This window comes from Pinus tabuliformis, chromosome 3_2 (assembly GCF_031772625.1).
Source record: "Pinus tabuliformis cultivar Carrire ecotype Pingquan chromosome 3_2, CPIR1, whole genome shotgun sequence".
NCBI classification, from domain to species: Eukaryota; Viridiplantae; Streptophyta; class Pinopsida; order Pinales; family Pinaceae; genus Pinus; species Pinus tabuliformis.
The window spans coordinates 998,268,353-998,288,558 of NC_142302.1; the positions used below are offsets into that span (position 1 = coordinate 998,268,353).

A 20,206-nucleotide genomic window follows, 5' to 3' on the forward strand; every position below is an offset into this window, starting at 1 on the left:
TTTTTAGCTAACAAAGCTTAAGAATGGCCTAGCAATGTTTGGTGTCATTTTCCCAGAGGTTTTGCAAAGAGAAACTTCCCAAAGAAGCACAACAATTTGAAACAGTTAAAGTTGATTTCAACAGTTCTACCAAGCAGTGCATCTCTCTTCTGAGAGGCAGGCGACTACATAAGTTACATTTTGCAGACAATGATCAAATCCTAGAAATGTGTCCACAAATTTGTAAGCCCTGCAAGATAAGATAAGATAGAATAATTGTATTCATGTCCAACAATTGACCACAAACTTGGTCAATGGGACTCAAAACTACAGCAAATGGGAATTCACAGTGGGAATCTGAAAGAAACTCCTATAGCTACTCCACTAAAAGAAAAGGAAAAGCTAACTAAATAGTCAATAAAAATATATTAAGTCAAATGAGATGATCTGAGATTTGACGGTGTATCCAAGTGTGTATTAGGGGCATTTCAGCCATGAATGTTTAGAGGGGCATGTAAGCTGTACATGTGATAAGGATCTTAGATATGAAGATTCCTAGTTGACCGCAAGCTGTAAATCCATTGAGGGACCTTAGTGTTATACATCAAAGCTTCGCGATGTTGTACCATGCTGTAATCTTCATTGTTAGACTAATGCAAGTTGCTGTTCTTGTTGTTCCACTGTATTTGGTTTCATATGTATGAATGGTATCAGTGTTCTCTAATGGAAACAGAACACTAAGTTTAAGAATATAACTTCTGTACTGCAAGAAATACTCTAATGTGGTGTCAGAATCCTTTGATATCTGACCCCAAAATTTCAAGCATGCTATCAGGATTCAGAACCAATGGTTTTATTTTTGGAAGATTGTTGATGAGCTCAGAGCCAAAGGTTGCAGTTCTAGGAAGGTGTTGATCAGATTGGAGTGTGTGAGCCAGAGATCCTGATTGAAGAATGAAATATCGCTTAAGTAAGATGCCAGCATAACAGATGTTTAGTTGCAGAAAAGCCGCTTGTAAACGAAACTACAAGAAAAGCCAGAGGAGATGCCATCCTCGTCGGGAATCAAGTTGGATGGCAAGAAATATGATAGTTAAATTTTAGAGGCAAACAATCAGAAACCTGTTGTTGAAGTAGAAGCTATGAAGTTGGTGGATAGCCAGAAGCAGCCTCCAATGGCTAAAGTATGAGTTGTGAAAAGAAGATGCAGTGTACGTTCTATGATTGTTGGTCGCAGACCCCATTATCCCATATATTAGAAGGGAAAATAATGCTTGCAAGGTTTGGCAATGCCAAAGGTTGCAGTTCTAGGAAGGTGTTGATCAGATTGGAGTGTGTGAGCCAGAGATCCTGATTGAAAACTGAAATACCGGTTAAGTAAGATGCCAGTATAACAGATGTTTAGTTGCAGAAAAGCCACTTGTAAACAAAAGTACAAGGGGAGCCAGAGGAGATGCCATCCTTGTAAGGAATATGTGGGAGCACCCTCAAAATTTAGGAAAATTCAGGGGGGCGGGGGGATGTCAAGTCCCCAGCGTAGGGGTCCCCGTCTCTAAAATTATAAAATATAAATATAATAATGATAAAATTACAACAACGACAATTCATCCCATGTAAATTCATCATTTTGAAATTCAATGGAAATGCTATAATCCTACCAATCCTGAAATCCTGAAAAATGTTAAGCCTACTGAATTCTTAATGGGATATCAAATTTTACTTTCTGCATATGAATTCCGACGAGGTTGGAAGTTGGTACTATTACCCACCAAAAGTGGGTAACCCCATAGGAGAAAACTTTTCTCCTATCTTGGAAAGTCAGCCAGCCACCCTATACATTGTTCAATTATAATGATATGCAACAATCCTTTGCCCATTTGCACGAGTCATACACCTCTCATCATCCGGCATTCCTCTTGAATAAGGGTGGGCTACTGCTCGGCAAGCACTTTAACCATTTTGCAATCAAGTGTTTTTACTTAATGGTTTGGGCATTCTAACATGGATAAAGGGATGATCTAGATGATTGACCGATCTTGACTGTAAACTCGTTCTCTCACCTTACCAAGAGAGTCTTTAGCCCTAGTCCAGTGAGACCTCCTCTAAGGCCTTAGGGTTATAGGAGGGGCACTACTTGGGGAACTTAGATTGAAGCAATGTGTCCATAACCATTCCATACTTATCACCTTTCAGCATTCCCTTGAACTCACATCCATCCTTTGGGTTTGCTGTCATTGGTTAATTGGAATTTGGCACCCTCACATCTGCATCCTTGAGTCAGGGCCGAAAAACTTTGCAATCGAGATTGATGCAACTAAAAGAAAGATAAAAGCTTAAGATCGCCACACCAAAAGAAAATGGAAAGTTGAAATGCAAAAGATCGTCAGGGCATAATTAGCACATGGGGAAAAGCCTAGCATGAACTCTACCCTCCCCCCACCCAATTAGCCATCACCCAATTCTTTAGCACTAGATGCTCCATCACATCATAAGGAAACCTTGTATGTCCTAACCCTGATGAGTGAGAAACTGACTCATCTTTAAAGGGTAAATAAATGCTATATCATAAAAAACAAGCTTGGGCACCTGAGTTATGCCGCATATCAAAGCATTATCAAAAAGAAGTAAAAGGCCCATCAAAGGGGTGGAAAAAGCAAGTCGAAAAAAGGGGTAACTCATGCCTCTACAATTGCTCCATCCATACATCTATACATTCAGGATGTGGATCTCCATTAGTTTCTCCCATGACCATGACAGCTAGCCACGAAGTCTTTCCCATTTGTTGCCATTATTATCACTAACACCTATGAATTGAAGGGTTGACCTTGAACATGTCACCTTTTCTTAGGGGTTGGAAGCACCTAATAGGGTTGATTATCTAACCACCTCTAATAAAGTAGGGAACACTTTTACGAGACTTGGTCTCGTTAGATATTTGAAGGAGATCCCAGTTTGAAGTCTTACTATGACCTTAACAATTAAGTATGGTCCATTATGATGCAATTATGATCATTGTCTCTAGTGAGTGGTTGCTTTCACTTGAAGTTTAAGATGGTGTTTCTAGGTGGTTCTACACAGAGTAGCAATGGTCTTGAGGACACAACTACTCCATGTTTACTACGCTTGATGCCTAGGTTGTACTACACTTCCAGAGAGCAATGATGACGTTGCATGTAGAGCGTTGCCCCTCCATAGCAAAGTGTCAGGAACTTTGATGATTTCGGCAGTTGATTGACACCTCAGAGCACCCCCAAATGCTAAAACACTGAGCTCACGTTGCCTAGTGTTGGAGATTCTTGATGATGTACCTAGCAGACCTAGCATGCCCCCAAGCTGGCCTTAACATTGTTTGAAGGGAATGCCTTGATTCGGAGTCCAGATGATGATGATCACCCCAGGATGATTCGGAAGGGCTGTACCACCTCATGGAGCCCCAATACTAGAGATTGCACCACGTTATCTTGATGCCACCAATGGAAATGACACGACACCCATAGATGCCTTTTGGACACATGGAGATGTTTTAAGGTTTGATTTGAGGAGTCATCCTCAATTCATGGTTGATTATGATGGTTGAAGATGCATCTAGCCCTTATCTTGCATTTTTAGAGCTTTATTAGCCCTAAAAGGGCATGACATCATGCTTAGGAGGAGTTCCGACCCACAAGTGTGGGCAATTAGTGGCTTATTTTATTGTATTGAGATATTGGGTTGGCTTGTTACCCATTTACTTCATTGTTCACTCAAAATTAAATTTTCATAGGGCTTTTAGACAAATTAGTGGAAGTGATTGACCTCATATAAGTAAAGCCTAAAGGATCACTCTATTTTGTTTTTCATTGTCACGTATGGATTTTGACCTCCATTAGAGAGCTCAATTGTAACTCGCTACTTGTGGAGATGTGATCTTTTTGGGAGCTAATGCTATTGGAGAATCATTTGTGTCTTGATGTTTTTTGGGATTGAAAGAAGGCTATTTCTTGGAAGAATTTCATGTGTAATTGCATATTCTTATTGTTTTTCATGTGATAAAATTATGTTGGGGTTTTTCTTATTCCATGTCTAAATGCATATCGTTTATGGAAATCTTGCTTGATTATTGTCTGATAAATTTATCTTCCTTGAATATCATAAAGGACTTCCTAGAGAGCTTTCCTTTATATAATTTCTCCCCTCATAAAATGATAGCTAGGGTTATCAAGTGAAAATTAGGGTTTTCCCCCTTGCTCCAAGCATAAATTTGATTTCTCTTAAATTTAGCCCAAGAGATTCCATCACCCAAGTAGGAGACGGCATTGGGAATCCTTGTGGTGGTCAAAGATCATAAACATTTTCATATTTTCTAATTTCTCCTATCCTATTTTTCTAAGTCCTTTAAGGCAAATTGCAAGGGCTAAGGCATAGGGCTGAATTCAACTAGGGCTCCTATAGGATAAACGTTGAGACTTCAGTAGCTTGAATTCACCTTGATTGATCCTTGGTACTCAAAATCTAGCTCTTTTAATGGTTGAATTTGCCCTAATAAGGTTGACATCATCTACCCTGGGCAATTTGTTGTTAGTTTTTGGTAGCTCAAAGATAATTCTACATTAATGGTGCTTAGCATGTAGAAGTAACCGAGCATATTTCATTCTCTGGGAACTTTACTTTATAAAGTGATTTTATAAAGTTAAAAGGTGACTTTGTGAGTTTATCAAAGACATGTGTCTTTTTGTTGCTTATTTTATGAGATTATAAAGTACACGATGCAATTTATATATGATTAAAGTGACTTTACGTTTTAAAGTTACTTTATGTGTCATAAAGTACATGGTTACTTTTAAGTTATTAAAGTAACTAGGAGGGTCAATTCATAAAAAATGGCACTTGAGGGGGTCAATGTGAAATTAGATCTTCACCATTGATCAAAAGAGGCTAAGATCTAACCTCAACCCTTGATCTTATGGATAGATCTTTCTATTCATTGAGAGAATAAAAAGGGGGAAAAGACACTTTGCATGCATTCCTCATTCATTCTTCACGTGTGAGATTGGAGAAGAAAAGGAGAAGGAGAGGACAGAAGATCAAGTCGACTTTCAAAGGAGTTGAAGGCAAATCAAGTGGTTGAGAGGGCAAATCTTACAGCCTTTGAAGAGCACATTTCCCAAATAAATCATACAGCTAAGAGGGCTGATTTCCCAGGCAGATCGAACAGCGAAGGTGAGACAAACAATAGAAAAAGGGGCATGATTTTCCAAGGAAATCAAACAGCATATTAAAGAAAAGGAAATATTGGCACGATATTCGAGGGAAGAAACCCGAGCATTAATTGCACAAGTTGTGTTGTACCTTCAACGTAAATTTCAAGGCTATTGAGCAAGATTTTCGGGATGAGATTTTCGAGATGAGTTTTGGGCACAAAATTCGAGGATATTGTATAGCATTTAATGTTGTTATAGACCATTGATTTCTAAGTACAGTGGCACGCAAATCGAGGTTGTTGAGACACATATTTTGAGATAATGGTAGCACAGGAATCAAGGACAGCTACAACATTGTTTTCAAGGCAACATGGGGCAGATTTGAGATAAGTCTGTGTTGTATTAATTGTTGATTGTATTGTTGTACCAAAAATTCTAAGATCTTAAATAAAATCTCCCTTCTTCACTAATTTTCCCTTCATGGTTTTTCCAAAGTCAATTGGACCAAAATTTGTGTCCAAATTTCATGCATGCATGTGTAATTTCTCATCAAATGCAAAAAGAGAGTAAATCTTATGTGTTTCATTTTGAGATTTAAATTCAAGTTTATATTAAATTCTACTTATGATGGGAAGGGCATTAAACTTGATGTGCAAACCAAATTTGAAACTGGAGAGGGATCTACAAGCGCAAAATTTCTACATTTGTGCCCAAGCAAAACCCTAGCCTTTATTAGGGCTTCAACTTAGGGATTAATTTGAAGGTTTGCTCTCTCCCTTTGTTAATTATATCATGTTAGGTCCCTATAATACTAGAGTAGCCCCCTAATTGTCATTATTAGTGTAGCCCCCTTATTATTATTGTTAGTGTAGCCCCCTATTGTTATTGTTGTGCCCATGTAGCCCCCATATTATTATTGTTGTGCCCCATAGAAGCTTATTATTGTTATTATTGCTATGTAGGCTCTGATTATATTGTGACCCCTTATACTCTCATGTATACCAAGGAGGTCTTGTCATTTGTATCATCCAAGAATGTTCATTTATGTGATGTAAAGGAGGTTGCCCCCTCATTCTCAAGTCGTTGATCTATCTTTTTTTTTGCTTTGTGATCTGGTTGCATAACATTTGGCATCACAGCTTTGGATTCTAAGGTTTCGCAGCTTCAAACAGGCCATCTTGGCATTTTCGCTATAACTTTTTTTTCTACGAAGCTTTAGAAGCTGAAATATCGACGACGTGGAGCCGAAATCTTGGTGAACTTCCTGTAGAAATTTCAAATCTCGGTTCGCTATATTTTCTAAGATATGGTCCAAAGAAGTGAGGGTTTCTGCATGCTCCAGAATTCATTCTCAAACAAGTGATCTAAGGAAAATCATCATAACTTTCTTTTCAAGCACTGGATTTCAATTCTGTAAAAAGCGACTGAAAGTGCACAGACTGTAGTTTCTCATGTATCAATTTCAGAGTCGAAGGTTGAAACAGTGACACATGGAATCTCGTACAAGTTCGCTCTACTGAACTAGTCCATAATCGGGTCATCATCGGAAAAATGGCATAGCTTTATATTGAAGAATCTAGTCTTGGTCTTACTTGTGGCATTGGAAAGAAGACTCAGAGTGTTATCACAGGACCGAATTTGAGACCTTAGGAGGCCGAAATTTCAGAGATACAACAATTTCAATAGGAAGCTCCAAAAACCAAGAAGAAAAAGGTGTGTATTTTTTTAAATTTGCTTGTTTTGTTTGAAAAATCAATCCAAAGTAATTCAAAGGGCATAGTACGAGAACATCTTATAGAGGCAATGTGCCAAGCACCTATCTTAGTTACACCAGACTTCACAAAAACCTTTATTGTGGAATGTGATGTCTCGGGAAATGGAATTAGTGTTGTTTTAATGCAAGAAGGAAGACTCATTGCTTTTGAAAGTCGTCAAATCAAGGGAAAGTATTTACACAAAACTATTTATGAAAAGGAAATGTTGGCAATATTGCATGCACTAAAGCAATGGCGACCTTACCTAATGGGAAGACACTTCAAGGTAACAAGAGATCATGATAGTCTTAAATACTTTTTGGAACAAAGATTATCTTCAGAAGAGCAGCAAAAATGGGTCACAAAGATGTTGGGTTATGACTTTGAAATCATCTACAAAAAAGCGAAGCAAAATGTTGTTGCAAATGCACTCTCAAGAAAGGATGAAGATGTGGAAGTATTTCTCTATGCCATTTCATTATCCAACCTAATTGGATAATTGAAGCAAGGGATGAATAGAAGAATGACGAAGAGTTGTGGACACTCATTCAAAAGTCGCAGCAAGATCCCAGTACATCTGATACATTTATCTAGAAAAATGTTCAATATGGTACAAAGATCACTTATATCTCTGTAAGAATTCCCAACTCAAAACAAAAGATTCTTTTGGAATTGCACACCTCCTCCTTAGAAGGGCACTCAGGAGTTTTAAGAACTTACCACAAAGTCAAGGAATTTTTTTGGGATGGCCTTAAATCTTATGTTCAGAAGTTTGTGGTAGAATGTTTGGTTTGCTAACAAAACAAAGTTGAAACAATTAAGACCCCGGGTCTGTTACAACCTTTAGCCATTCCACGTCAGCGTTGGGAGGAGATCTCAATGGATTTTATCACATGTTTACCCAAACTTGAATGAAAGAGTGTCATCATGGTGGTAGTTGATAGACTTATCAAGTATGCACACTTTTGTGCATTATCTCATCCTTTTAAAGCCAATACAATTGTTACTACATTTATGGAAACAATTCAAAAGCTACATGGAAACCCAAAGATTATTGTAAGTGACGGAGATCCCATTTTCACTGGAATTTTTTGGACAGAATTTATTTTTTGTCTTGGTACTCAATTAGCTCATAGCTCATCTTATCATCCTTAATCTGACGGGCAAAATGAGATAGAGAACAAATGTTTGGAAGGAAATTTTTGTTGCTTTGTAACAAACACAATGGATCAAGTGGTTACCTTTGGCTGAACGGTGGTATAACACTTCTTTCCATACTACAGCAAAAATGACCCCATTTATGGCACTTAATGGATATCACCCACCATCCGTCACATCATCTTTAAGAGAAAATTCTAAGGTTCAAGCAGTAGAAGATCACATCGAGTATCAACAACAAGTTCTCCAACTCTTAAAGGATAACCTCACTCTAACGCATAATCGAATGAAACAAGAACCAGATCAGCATCACAGTGAAAGAAGTTTCGATGTAGGCGACTAGGTATTTTTTGTAAAATTTTGTAGACTTTTTCCTACAAATCTGCTAGCTTTGATACCATGTAGAACTTTTTCTACAAATCAGCTAGCTCTGATACCATGTAGAAATTTCCCACCTGTAGACCACCTGGTAATGCAATGCACTAAAGCAAAACACTTGATCTACTTCTACAAACAATTTAGCAGAAGCTTAATCAACCATGAGCATCATCAATAAGAACACATATAGCTGATAAAAAGGAATCAATCACACATAATACAGAAGAATTTACTCGAGGAAAGCACCTGCCTAAAACCCCATCTCTATATTATCATACAAGTGGAAATATAGTCCGAATTACACAAAGCCTTAGCTCGGAAGCTATCCAACTCTTAGTACAACCCCTCTGCTGCTCATAGACAGTCAAAGGCTTCTCACAAACCTTCTCCTCTACCCTCCAAGCCTCCTATTTCCTTGTGCAGTTTCCTTGAGGTCCAGTGTTGTCACCTGTGTGAATTGGCCTCTTCACACACTCCCTAACCTCTGATTTAACTGCACAAACCTGAAGGAGATCAATCCTCATCATGGATGAGCTTCCTTTATAGGAAAAATATTCATCCAACTGATAGTACATTGTCCCTTCTCTAATCTCAACTGGGTCTCTGTCTGAACTACCATGCATCAGTTATCCATGAGTGAATACACAGTTATCTGAAAATAACAGTTGTCACATGCATGCAAGCATCAACAAACTGTATCTCATTAATTTAACAACTTGTTAAATTAAGCTAACTGAACTTGACTAAGTTAAATTAAGTCAATTGATCCTCTCAATATAGAACTCATCCTTAATTACTCAATCAGTGGAGCAAATCAAGGACACATTCCCCAATCAGTGGAAAAATTATTGCATGTTCTCACAAAAACTTCAATTTTGATTTTCCTTAACTAATTAACTCATGGAAAATTAATTAATTAATATTCAAACTGCTGGTAAGACAAAATTCGAATTTTACTTCCTATTTTAGACCAAGGACTGTCTAAAAATAGGAATCCAACTTGAACTGCTAAAAATAGAACTTCTATTTTTAGCACTTCCATTTTTCATTCCCTATTGCCCAATCCAGCATTGATGCCCAAAATGCTATTTTTAGCGGTGTTATTTTTAGAAATTCTATTTTTAGCAATTTCTTGTTGCCAATTTTCAACATTTTTAAGGCTACAACCATACAAACAAATGTCCCTCAAGCAAGCTATGAAGGATAATAAATTATCACCCAAATATTATGGTCCTTACAAAGTGTTGCAAAAGATTGGTACTATGGCATACAAATTGGAGTTGTCTGCACTGGGTCTCTGTCTGAACTACCATGCATCAGTTATCCATGAGTGAATACACAGTTATCTGAAAATAACAGTTGTCACATGCATGCAAGCATCAACAAACTGTATCTCATTAATTTAACAACTTGTTAAATTAAGCTAACTAAACTTGACTAAGTTAAATTAAGTCAATTGATCCTCTCAATATAGAACTCATCCTTAATTACTCAATCAGTGGAGCAAATCAAGGACACATTCCCCAATCAGTGGAAAAATTATTGCATGTTCTCACAAAAACTTCAATTTTGATTTTCCTTAACTAATTAACTCATGGAAAATTAATTAATTAATATTCAAACTGCTGGTAAGACAAAATTCGAATTTTACTTCCTATTTTAGACCAAGGATTGTCTAAAAATAGGAATCCAACTTGAACTGCTAAAAATAGAACTTCTATTTTTAGCACTTCCATTTTTCATTCCCTATTGCCCAATCCAGCATTGATGCCCAAAATGCTATTTTTAGCGGTGTTATTTTTAGAAATTCTATTTTTAGCAATTTCTTGTTGCCAATTTTCAACATTTTTAAGGCTACAACCATACAAACAAATGTCCCTCAAGCAAGCTATGAAGGATAATAAATTATCACCCAAATATTATGGTCCTTACAAAGTGTTGCAAAAGATTGGTACTATGGCATACAAATTGGAGTTGTCTGCATGTTCTCGATTACACCCAATTTTCCATGTTTCATGCTTAAAGAAGGTTATTAATAACAAGCTCCCAGTTCAAACAGTGTTGTCAAAACTTGACGAAGAAGGAAAAATCATATTGGAGCCTTAAAAAGTCACGGAAATAAGAACTTGACAACTACGGAATCGATCAATTTCCAAGTATCTCATTGAGTGGAAGAACTTACCCGCTGACGATTCCACATGGGAAGATGAGAATTTTATACAGAAGGATCCAAAACTACTCAAGTGTTGAGGACAACACTTTTTTGAAGGAGAGAGGCATGTTAGGTCCCTATAATACTAGTGTAGCCCCCTAATTGTTATTATTAATGTAGCCCCCTTATTGTTATTGTTAGTGTAGCCCACTATTGTTATTGTTGTGCCCATGTAGCCCCCATATTATTATTGTTGTGCCCCATCGAAGCCCATTATTGTTATTGTTGTGCCCCTACATTACTATTGTTATGTAGGCTTTGATTATATTGTGACCCCTTAGACTCGTCTATATACCAAGGAGGTCTTGTCATTTGTATCATCCAAGAATTGTTCAATTATGTGAGGTAAAGGAGGTTGTCCCCTCGAAGAGGCTAATTCTCAAGTTGTTGATCTATCTTTTCTTTTCTTTTGTGATTTGGTTGCATAACATATCATTTGCAAACCATTTCTTGGTGCTTGCATGCCTAGGCATTCCTTTGTTGATCTATATCTTGAAACCCTAGGCCACAAGTCCTTAGGGAATTGTATATGGTATGTTGCTCCTACACAAAGAATAGTGTCCTTGTCCATTAAAGAAGTACTTTTACTTAGCCATTGATTCATATAACCTTGAGCCATATAACTTAGAATATCCTTTAGGTGAAAACTGGGAAGCCTCCCATGTGTTGTAATTCCACTAAGAGCAAGAGGAGGATTGTTGAGGTGACAGTGGCAATCCACCTCATTGTTGCAACAAGGTTTGGCTTTTGCCTTGTGAGGCCTCTCACAAGGCCTGCTAAATTTTGAGGCAACAAAAACCACTCTCAAATGTCTTGAAACAATTAATGGTAGTCTTAGAAGTTTAAGTAAAAGGATAATTTTATTTTTGAAAATGTCTTCTTCAAATTAAAAGGATAATGAGGGACGAAATTGCCTATCCGACCTCGTAGGCTAAAGTCTCGATAAAGGGATAAAAACCCCAAATTTTCCCAAATTAGGGCAAAATTTGGGTTGGCTGGGGCAAAAGAACCCAAAATTAGGGGTTGCACCCACAACCCCTCACATCTAGAAGCCAGTGGAGAAATATATAACTATAGAGGAGTTGAGATCAAATGATCATCATGAATTTGTGGAGTAATTCGTCTGTTTTCTTGAGCTTAGCTCTGAGGGTTTTAAGACCCCTTCTCCTATACTAATTTCGGTGGTGAAAGATTCCACCCTAGTTGGTTCTTTTTTCATTTTCTCTACTTGTTTTGGCACAAGGTATGTTCTATTTGAGGAGCAGTATAGTATGTTGGCAAAGCAAGATAAATTTGGGTGGATCTCTCTGTGATTAACCTTTGAACAACATCGAAGTTTTATGGAAAGCACCTAAAGACTAGGCGTTACTCCTGGAAGTTGGGACCTAAAAATAACAAAGGTCCTGAGACTTGAAAAACCTTGTAAGGGTGGTCTATAGTAGGTTGAAGTTATATTGAAGTCAAACATTCAATTCGGGTGGCAAGTTTGGTGAACGACCTACCACTTTGTGTATTTTCTTAGGGTGCCAAAGCAAGAGTAAGCCCGCTTAGGTAGACTAAGACCTCCATATTGAAACAACATTAGGGTCCCACTAGGGTTTGTTTTATTCGAGACTCCTCTGATAGAAGTGACGAGTTCCTAAGGCAACCGAGATCTTTTCTAACAAAGGTTTGAGGCACTGACACTTACCTGAGGCAAAGATTCTAAGTGGACTAGAGACTTTTAGAGATCAAATTATTTCCTGTTTTGGGTAGATCCGAAGCTCTGGAAAGGAGTCGATAGGTGTACAAAGCAAAGAGAGTTACGGTTGCAACGATCCAAGATTTGTGGAATAGGTTCGAGCTTTCTAAAGACAATACAAAGGCAAGAAATAAGTACAGTTTGGTGACACTTTAGGAATTTCGCATAGGATTCGCATAGGGTTTCTACAATTAAGAAATTGTACTTGGATAGTTTGATGTTTCTAGTTAGGGTACTTTTGTATTGTTGAATTTACCTTGATCTATTGAAACTATACTATGGAACTTGGATTACATTGTTTGGTGGATTTGTTGAATGATATTTTCCTAGTTAGGTTTACTGAACTTTTATTGAAGTATGTATTACTTGTATTGAACTCAATTATTAAGCAAGAAAAAGAAATTGGTTGAAACCTGAGTGCCCTAAGAAATTCTAGGGCAAAATTACCATAGACCATTACAGTGGTATCAAAGCAGGCACCTACCAGCCTGTGAAGACATGAGTTTGTATGTTCCCTGAAGATACAAGCAACGTCACAGTATGAAAAAAATGAAATACCCATCGTTCAACCATGGGGGATAGAATAGGTCAAGGAGAACAAGTGGCTCCACAAGATGCTAGCGTCATGCTATAACAAGAATACTCCAGAGGCAAGAGCAAATGACTAGCACATTAATACAAGGGCAACAACAAGGACAACAATTGATGCAAACATTGGCTCAAGGACAACAACAACTTACTTGGTTGTAGACTCATGTCATAGGAAACCAAAATTTTGCTGGCAACAACAGAACCACCACTGAAGGTAGCGAGAATCATAACCTTGGTCCTCCTATAAACACTAACACCAAGGAAACCAGCAAAAGGAGTAACCAACTGTTACTTCCTCAATTCACAAATAATCAAGTTGTAGTAAGCCAAGAAGTTGTTGAACCAGGTAGATTGTTGGACGAATACTTTCAAGGGTATGCAACACTAGAAGAAAACATGCGAGCAGCTATGACTTTCAATGAATGAATTAACTTCAGATACAGAAATAGACCCAGAGGACAACCTAATTCTGAGCTCACATGCAAGGTAAGTAAACTTTCCCTCTCCTCATTTGATGGATCATCTAAATATTCAACAAGAGTGTGGGTGCAAAAGTTGGACACCTACTTCAGGCTCAACCCTATGTCAAAGATAAACGCTATCCAATTCGCCACATTACATCTTGACGAAGATGCACATGAATTGTGGTATCGTGGTCTAGTTATGTTGGGGCATAAAAACATCAATTCTTATGAAGACTTTATGCAAATATTGATAGATAGGACTTGATCAAAAGAACCTAGACATAAAATTAAAGAATTGGCACAACTCAAACAAATTGAATCGCAAGAAGAGTTTATTGCAAAATTTGAATGGATCGCAGTCATGGTGACAAACAAATCTAAAGAACGATTAGTCATGCTTTTCACGGAGGCATTAGTCAAACCCCTATAAGGCTAGGTCAAGGCATTCAATCCTGCAACCCTTCATGATGCCATCAAGAAGACTCGAGACATGGGAAATGCAGCAGCCAAATCTAAGGCCCCATCCAAGCCCTTCATTCCCCAAAAAGATAAGGAGAAGAAGCCCTTTCAACATGATTGGCCATGAAAAGACAAGCTTGGATGAGGAAACCTGAAGCAAACTAAGGCAGAAGAAGTTATGCTTCAATTGCAAGGAACCATGGGAACCAGGACATCGTTGCTTAGGCAAGGGGAAGATTCACTACATTGAAGTGGTATCTAACGACGACGGGGAAGGAGAGTGACCCACTTCAAATGCTAAAGAATTCAATCCCCATGACAAGCTTAGCAGTCCAAAGGACGAACCACCACAGGAGGAAGCTAAAAGAGAGGAAAAGCCCAACAAGGAGAAGAAGACCCAACCACAGGTCAAGATTGCTACTCTTTCAGGGATCCCTAGATATTACACCTTCAGGATCAAGGGAGTCATCAAAGGACAACGCATCACAACATTGATTAATGGGGGAGCTACACACAACTTCATTGATGCAGCATTAGTGGCAAAACGAGGACTTCCCACAGAAGAATTTGAAGGCCTTGATGTGATAGTTGCAGACAGGTACAGCTTGGATTGCACACAGGTAATTCCAAGTTTGAGCGTTACACTCGGTAATTATACTTTCACTAGTGATTTCTATGTAATAGATCTTGCAGATATCAATATGGTATTAGGGGTTCAATGGTTGTATTTGTTGGGAAAGCACATTATGGACTACCAAGAAATGGAGATGGAATTTAAAGCCCCTAATGGCAGTAAAGTAGTTTTGAGAGGCATGACAAATGGTAGCCCACAGGTCGTTTCAACCAGAAGAATGGAGGCCATATTTAGGCATGGAGATGTAGCATATGCAACAAAATGCAGGATTACAAGCCAAAGACTCCTAGCAGTGGTGAACCATAGTACAGAGCAGATATTCAGCAAAGACAAGCATGGTTAAGTATTTGGTGATATTCCCTTGAGATTACCACCAAAAAGAGGATTTGAACATACCATCGAACTAGAAGAAGGAGCCAGGCCCGTGATCACCACACCATACCTACACCCAAAGAAGTTCAAGGACGAGATAGAAAAGAATCAAGATCATTCAGGAATTATTAGCTATGGGCCACATCAAACCCAGCTTGAGTTTGTTCGCCTCATCAGTGGTATTGGTGAAGAAGAAGGATGGCACGTGTAGAACCTGTATTGATTACCAAGCCCTCAACAAGAAGACCATCAAGAATAGGTATCATATCCCCAAGATCGATGAGTTACTGGATGAATTACATGCAGCAATTTATCTTTCAAAGAGTGACCTACGATCCAGGGATCATCAAATCTGAGTTCGAGAACAAGATGTGCCAAAAACAACATTCCGGTGCCACTATGGGCACTTCATGTTTCTAGTCATGCCATTTGGGCCAACCAATGCTCCCGCCACTTTCCAATCTTGCATGAACAGCATTTTCAACAAGTAGTTGAGGAAGTTCTTACTAGTGTTTTTTGACGACCTTCTCATATACAGCAAGACATGGGATGATCTCTTGGGGCATCTGGATGAAATTTTGAGCATACTGTAGGAACAGTCACTTTATGCAAAGGCATCAAAATGCAAGTTTGGAATGATGGAAATCCTTTATTTGGGACATTTAATTAGCGCAAAAAAAGTGTAGGTTCATCAAGAGAAGATTCAAGCAATATTGGATTGGGCCACACCTAAGAATCTGACCAAGTTACAAAGATTTTTTGGGATTTGTAGCTATTGTCGACGACTTGTCAAAGAATTTTCTCAGTTAAGCACACCATTAACAGACTTGACAAAGAAAGCAGCATTCAGGTGGACAAAAGAATCAGACAAGACGTTCAACAAGCTCAAAGAATTGATGAGCTCATGTCTAGTCTTGGCCCTCCCTGTCTTTAGTCAACCCTTTGTATTAGAATGTGATGCATCGGGAGAAGGAATAAGGGTTGTCTTAATGCAAAAGGGCCACCCCATTGCATTCGAAAGTTGGAAGCTCCGGGAATCAGAGAGACTTTACTCCATATATAATAAGGAGATACTACCTATCATGCACACTTTGGCCAAATTCAAACCATATTTGGTAGGAAATAGATTCGTAGTCAGGACAGACTACAACAGCCTACGTCATTTCTAGAGCAAAAGGACCTCAACGAATAGTAGTAGAAGTGGGTAAGTAAGGTCCAAGCTTATGACTTTGATATAAGTATGTGAAGGGAAAGAAGAATATTGTGGCCGATGCACTTTCCATGAAACCGGCAACATGTTCACTAATGGATTTTACAAAAGACTAGAAGGCTCATCTCTCAATAAAATATGCCAAAAACTAGTTCGCTTGTGCATTGATCAATAGACTCATTCAAGATGCCTGGTACAAAATAATCGATGATATCATTTACTATAAAGACAGGATATACTTGGTCCCTGAATCCACACTCAAGGAGAAGATTTTGAAGGTTACACATGACATCCCATCATCTGGACATCAAGGGTTTTTAAAAACCTACCGACAAATTAGAGAAAGGTTTTCATGAAAAGGTCTCAAAGAAGAGGTGATGAAATACGTCAAGGAAAGCATGACAGCCAACGAAATAAGGTCAAGCACACACATGTTGCAAGTCTTCTCCAACCTCTACCAATTCCGGAACAAAAATGGGAGAGCATCTCAATGGACTTCATCACAAGACTACCCAAAGCGCAAGGCAAAGTCTGTGACTGTAACCATACCGTGGTGGACAGGTTGACAAAGTTTGCACACTTCTTTGTGATCTCAACGAATTATTCAGCCAAACAAGTAGCAGAATTGTTCTTCAAAGAAGTCTTCAGGCTCCATGGACTCCCTAAAAATATAGTCAGTGATTGGGACAACAGATTTATGGGTGCATTCTGGAAAGAACTCTTTAGGCTAGTGGGAACATAATTAACCCCTAGCACTAGTTATCACCCACAAACAGATGGTCAGACAGAAATTGTGAATAAGTGGATTGAAGGGTACTTACATAATTATGTGACGGGTCAGCAAAAAGCATGGATCAAATGGTTGTACCTTGGGGAGCATTGCTACAATACCACTTACCATTTATCCATTGGGATGACACCTTTCAGAGCACTATATGGGTATGATGCACCATCCTTTATTGACAAGATTTTTGGAGACAACAAAGCACCCATTGTTATAGACTAAATACAGGGGAGTCAGGACATTCTACATTCTCAGGGTACTCAATGAAAACATGCAGGCTGCTCAAAACCGGCAAAAGATGTACACAGATCAGCATTGAAAAGAATGCAGTTTTGAGGTAGGAGACCTCGTTTTCTTGAGATTGCAGCCCTATAGACAATCTATACTCAAGAAAAGCGGTGCATAAAAGCTGAAACCAAGATTTTATGGGCCCTAAAAAGTTCTCTGAAGCATTGGAGAAGTGGCACATGGATTAGAATTACCGAGCAAAAGCAGAATCCATAATGTCTTCCATGTGTCATGTCTCAAAAAGGTCACCACCTCTACCAAATTGCCACCATTAGACAAGGAGGGATGACTAGAATTGATTCCAGAAACAATCATGATCGTACGAGAGAAGAAGTTAAGAGGGTGAACAATCCTAGAATATCTTATTAGATGGAAGTGTCTACTAGAGGAGGACGCCACGTGGGAAGGAAAATGAATTTTACAGAACCCAAATCTGCAATTGCTTGAGTGCAAGCAATTTTGGGTAGAAGGGACTATAATTTCCTCTTCAAATTGAAGGGATAATGAGGGACAAAATAGCCTATCTGACCCAGTAGGCTATAGCCTTGATAAAGGGGTAAAAAACCCAATTTTTCCCAAATTGGGGCAAAAGTTGGATTAGCTGGAGCAAAAGAACCCAAAATTAGGGGTTGCACCCACAACCCCCACATCTTGAAGACCGTGGAGAAATCTACAAATAGAGAGAAGTTGAGATCAAATGATCATCATGAATTTGTAGAGCATTTCATTTGTGTTCTTGAGCTTAGCTCTGAGGATTTTAACTTTTAAGAGTCAAGACCCCTTCTCCTATACTAATTTTGGTGCTGAAAAATTCCACCCTAGTTAGTTCTTTTTTTCATTTTCTCTATTTGTTCTAGAACAGGGTATCTTCTATCTGAGAAGCAGTATAGTATGGTGGCAAAGCAAGCTAAATCTGGGTGGATCTCTCTGTGATTAACCTTTGAACAGCATCTAAGTTCTGTGGAAAGCACCTAAACAGTAGGCGTTACTCCTGGAAGTTGAGGCCTGAACAGAAAGAAGGTCCTGAGGCTTGAAAAATCTTGTAAGGGCAGTCTGTAGCAGGTCGAAGTTATATTGAAACATTCAATTTGAGTGGCAAGTTTGGTGAACAGTAAATCATTTTGTGTATTTTTTGAGGATGCTAAAGCAGGAGTAAGCCTGCACAGGTAGACCAAGACCTCCATTCTAAAACAACATCAGGGCCACAGTGGGGTTTGTGTTACCCAAGACTCCTGTGATAGAAGTGATGTGTTCCTGAGGCAACCAAGGTCTTTTCAAACAGAGGTCTGAGGCACCGAAACTTACCTGAGGCAAAGATTCTGAGCGGACCAGAGACATTTGGAGAACAAATTATTTCCTGTTTTGGGTAGATCTGAAGTTCTGGAAAGGAATCAGTACCTGTAAACAGCAGAGAGGGTTACGGTTGCAACAGTCTGAGATTTGTGGAAGAGGTCTGAACTTTCCAAAGACAATAGAGGCAGGAAATAAGTACGGTTTGGTGACATTTTAGGAATTTTGTCCAGCCAAGAGCTCACATAGGGTTTTTGCTGTTAGGAAACTGTACTTTGATAATTTGATGTTTCTGGTTAGGGTACTTCTGTATTGTTGAATTTACTCTGATCTATTGAAACTATATTGTGGAACTTGGATTATACTGTTTGGTGGATTTGTTGAATGATATATTCACTGTTGGGTTTATTGAACTTTTATTGAATACGTATTAATTCTATTGAACTCAGCTATTGTGCAAGAAGAAGAAATATGTTGAAGCCCAAGTGCCCTAAGAAATTCTAGGGAAAAATTACCCTAGACCATTACATCATGGGTTGATGGACCAAAAATCTGGAGGGGAGGGGAGGGGGGGGGGGCAGGCATCCCTTTTGAAAAAATGTGTCCCCCACACTAGGGAAATGTTTTGCCATGCATTTCCCAGAGTTTCCCCCAAAGGGGGATGTGGGGAAACATTTCCCCAAGCAACCCCCTATCCCTGGAGAGTGGAAAACATGGGAGGTGCGGCCCCCACCCTAAGGAACACGTCCCCATGGAACACTGATTGCTATTAGCAACTCTGTACATGGATAATCTAATTATAACAGGCAATTGCGAGAAGGCAATGAAGCAGAATTTGATGAAGATATTTAACATGATGGACATGGGAGTTCTGCATTATTACTTGGGCAAGGAGGTTTAGCAAAATCCTAAAAGAACCTTTTTTATCTCAAACAAGGCATGCATAAAACCCATTGAAAAAGTTTTGGATGACAAAGTGCATGCCTAAGGATATTCTTATGGAAGCTAAACACAGATGAAAAAAAGGAAGCCCGTCAATAGGACACTACACTGACAGCTCGTCAAAAGCCTGATTTAGTTTACAACACAACCTAACATCAATTATGCAGTTAAAAGTAGTTTCAAGATATATGGATGATCCTAAAGTAAGCCATTTGAGGGCAGAAGAGAGAATTCTATGTCACATAAAAGGAACACTGATGCCTGATTCTAAAAAGCCATTTGAGAGCGGAAAAGAAGATTCTACGTCATGTATAAGGAACACTGAGATATGGCCTGTGGTATACCTGGAATGAGATAATTGAGCTGGTCAGATTTACATATTCTCACTGGGCCAGATGTGCAGATGGCAGAAGATCATCATCTGGTTTGCATTTTAGGTGGGATCAGTAGGTGGGATCATCGAATAGAAAAAAGGCAGTTGACAACTGCATTGTCCTCTGCAAAAGAAGAATATAAGGGTGAATATAAGAATATAAGTGCCAACAGATGGCATCAGCGCATATAGAAGAAGTACCAAAGGTTGAGACTGCAGCAAGCAGGATATGAATGGTGAAGCCCTAATAATGTCAGGGGCCAAACCAGAAGGTGGGAAATGGTGCTGAATATCCCAGAAACCTGCCCACCTGGAAAGAGAAAAGAAGAACGTGGGAAACCACCATAGCACACAATCAAGCTGGAATTTGGAACAGAAACTGAAATCAAGATCTGAA

General features: G+C 38.8%; 1 protein-coding gene across 1 annotated transcript in view; it reads right to left on the bottom strand.

The window, feature by feature from the left end:
* The window catches only part of LOC149183976 (trans-Golgi network-localized SYP41-interacting protein 1-like), a 102,650-nt gene that overhangs the window by 73,891 nt on the left and 8,553 nt on the right, over window positions 1–20,206 (bottom strand).